This window comes from Myotis daubentonii, chromosome X, assembly GCF_963259705.1.
Source record: "Myotis daubentonii chromosome X, mMyoDau2.1, whole genome shotgun sequence".
In the NCBI taxonomy this organism is placed as follows: domain Eukaryota; kingdom Metazoa; phylum Chordata; class Mammalia; order Chiroptera; family Vespertilionidae; genus Myotis; species Myotis daubentonii.
The window spans coordinates 99,135,347-99,138,795 of record NC_081861.1 but is presented as its reverse complement, the minus strand read 5'-3'; the positions used below and the strand labels follow the sequence as shown (position 1 = coordinate 99,138,795).

The following is a 3,449-nucleotide window of genomic DNA, read 5'->3' as shown; positions in this document are numbered from 1 at the left end:
AATAAATCTTTGTTTCAAGCTTTATTTGCAGGCTTGTTCAGCTTAATTATCTGCAAAAAATGATTTGTATATAAGCAAAAACAGAAAAGAGCTGCAGTGTCAAGGGGCTTGTGCTTAAAAAAATTGAGATCTAGATTTTATCAGATCTAGATTTTATCAGATCCATAAAGAAAATTTGAAAAAGCAATCCTATATAACAAAGAGGTAATATGCAAATTGACCATCATGCCCTTGCACAAGATGGCCACCCCATGTGGTCCAAGATGGCCACCACAAGATGGCCGGCAGGGGAGGGCAGTTGTGGGCAACCAGGCATTCAGGGGAGGGCAGTTAGGGAAGTTAGGGCAACCAGGCCAGCAGGGGAAGGCAGTTAGGGATGACCAGGCCAGCAGGAGAGGGCAGTTAGGGGTGACTGGGCTGGCAGGGGAAGGTAGTTGGGGGGGACTGGGCCAGAAGGGGAGGGCAGTTGGGGGCAATCGGGCTGACAGGGGAGCAGTTAGGCTCAACCAGGCTGGCAGGGGAGTGGTTAGGGGCAATCAGACAGGCAGGCAGGCGAGTGGTTGGGAGCCAGCAGTCCTGGATTGCAAGAGGGATGTCCGACTGCCAGCAGTCAGACATACCCCAAGGGGTCCCAGATTGGAAAGGGTTCAGGCTGGGCTGAGGGACACCCCCCCAGGTGCATGAATTTTGTGCACCAAGCCTCTAGTCATAATATAAAATAGCAGCTCCTAGTAACTTCTTCAAGTTAACTTTCTGTAGAAGTTTACTGAATTCAGTTTGCTTCATCCTTGGAAGCTTCACCAAAATTCTCCACAAGATCTGGAACTTCATTATCATCATCTTCTCCAGTAGCCAATGGTGCTTTTCCATCTACAGATTTTGTTGGGCAAAGCTTCGCCAGTCTCCTTAAACTAGTCAGACTATCTGAACCAAGCTGGATAGCATTTCTGTCAGCTGCTTTGTCACAGCATGGCTGTAACGGTGAAAGTGTTTGCTGCCAGAGATGCCTGAACTTTAGGGTTGTTAAAAGTTGATCACTATTTCCTGGAACTTATTTACCTCTCCTATACCAGATATATTGTTTACCCCTAACTTCTTTAAAGAAAACTGAAGTTTTTATCATCTGCTATAACTGTTCTGTGAACCACTTTCTTCTTTCTAGGAGCAGTTCCTTTACCACCAATGCACACTTGTTCCTGCTGTTTGGTGAGCTTCTCCTAGTTTAGTATAGTTTCTTTCATCTTGTTGGAGAGGAAATGGGGCAGCAAGCAGGAGCAGCTGAATGAGCAGCTGAAATGAATAAAATCCACCATGAATTGGTGAAGAAGACTCAGCTGGTGAGACATTTGCAGCTGGGAAAAGTAGAGGACACCTGAATAAAAGTAAAATCAAGGATCGGGGCTGAAGGGATCTGCCAGACCTCTTCTGAGCCCAGGGGGTCAGAGGAAAACTGCACGGCACTGAGCCGTGTCCCTTGGGACAAGCACAGCATCTGACTGTGGTAAGGAGGTCTGCAGGACTGCTGGTGGCAGGGATTCTAGATCTGGGTCCACAGTCATGAAAGACTGAGCCCAGAGGAATAGCCCCGGCACAACTCAACATCTATATCTATCAGTGAGAACAAAAATGGGTAGACAAAAAAACCCTCAAAGGAAACAAAAGGAGGAATCGCCAGAAAAGCAGTTAAGTGAAATGGAGGCATGCAATATATCAGAAAAAGAATTCAGGATAAGGGTCATACAGTTCAGATCTTGAAGCGGGAGAGGGGCTGTTGTCAGAAGTGTTTACATCCAGGGACCCTGCAACCATGGCACCCAGGGACCAGCTATGAACCCAGGAACACTGGATCTCAAACAGCACGAATATGTGGACTCAGATGAGCCCTGCTCCTCCTCACAGAAAGCTCAGATTTCGCCTAGATAAAGGTGTGGTTTGTAATCCAGGTTGGAGAGAGGAACGCACGCAGGGGGAGTCTGCACCCACAAAGTCCGCTGCCATTGGGGCCAGCGTGATGGGCAAGTGTGGAAGGGGATCTGCAGGGCTGCTGGCAGACAGGAACTCTAAAAATAAGCCCATATCTGGACTGGGCGCAAAAAGGTAGCCTTGGATTTTGCCAGTGTGCTGGCTGCTTAGTACCAGGGGAGAGAGGACGTGTGGAAGAGATTGAGCGCAGATCTGGATGGTGGAGGTTGCGAGCTTGCACATTTACTCTGGCTTTTTTTTTTCTCTTTAAATCCTTGCTTTTGATTATTAAACCCAATACACAGGATCACCCAATTGGAGGCACTCACAGAGACTGCAGGGGAAAGTTTTTGTGTGGAACCTGGGAATCAGAGCAGAGAGTAACGATCAAGGAACCAGCTCTGGGACAGTCGATTCTCCCAAACCAGTATTAAGTGCAACTGTGAAAACAAAACCTAAATACTGGCTAGAGAGGACTTATAGCTCTGGAGGTCAATCCAGAAACACTGTCACCCAGGGGCTGAATCACAGATTGACTCTTCTGTAAATACAAATAAAGGCAGTCTGGGAAACAAAGAAATACTGCCTGCTTTAAAATCAGGACTGTGGTTTACAACAAGAGAAGCAGTGTATCTCAAGGAACTTCAATACTCTCGTGAATACCTGACAGGAAAAAGGCATGCCAAACAGAAGAGTAGAAGAAGTGACTGATCTTCACTACTGCACATTTTTTTCACCTTTAACTTAAGAAACTAATTTTTTCCTTTTTTCTCACCTGATTTTACCTTTTTAATTATTATATTTTTATTTTTAATTAGTATTACTACTACTACTATTGTAACCTTTTTTGAAAGTGTCATTTTATTTTCTCTTTATTTTATTTTGGGATTAATGTTCTGCACTCTATTTTCATTTTTCCTTTAGCATCTTTTTACACTATCTCAACTGTACCTTTATGCCAACACTCCATCCCTCACTTTTACCCTTTTGTTGCCCTGTTCTCTTACTCTATTCCTGCGTTAGATTTTCCCTATTCCTTCTTTTTACCACATGATAAAAAATCATCCTACTTATAAATCTAATTTCCGATTCCCTGCTGCAAGTCCATACACACCTCTCTCTTTGCCTTCTTCACTATCAAAATTGTTTTTCTCTTCCATTTTTTGTTTTGTTTTTCCTGTTGTTATTATTTTTGTTTTGTTTTTTTGTACTATGTTTTATTTTTTTTAACTTTGTTTAGTATTGCCTTGCTTTCTCTCTATCCTATTGTTCTTGTTTGCTTGATTGTTGATTAGATTGTTTGGGGGATTTTTTTGCTTGTTTGTGAGATTGTTTCCATTTTTTGTTTTATTTTTCTCTTTATTTTTTTGCTTCTGTTTTTCCTCTCCTTGCTTGTTATTAGTTGTTGCTTGTAGTTTGCAATCATCTCTGGATGTTTGTTGTTGACAATTTTGAGGGATTAGTTGTTCTACTGGAGTTTTCTTCCC

General features: G+C 43.2%; 1 pseudogene; it reads right to left on the bottom strand.

The window, feature by feature from the left end:
* Nucleotides 1-772: 772 nt before the first annotated feature.
* On the bottom strand, nucleotides 773-1,247 carry LOC132224320 (transcription factor BTF3-like; annotated as a pseudogene).
* Nucleotides 1,248-3,449: the final 2,202 nt, after the last annotated feature.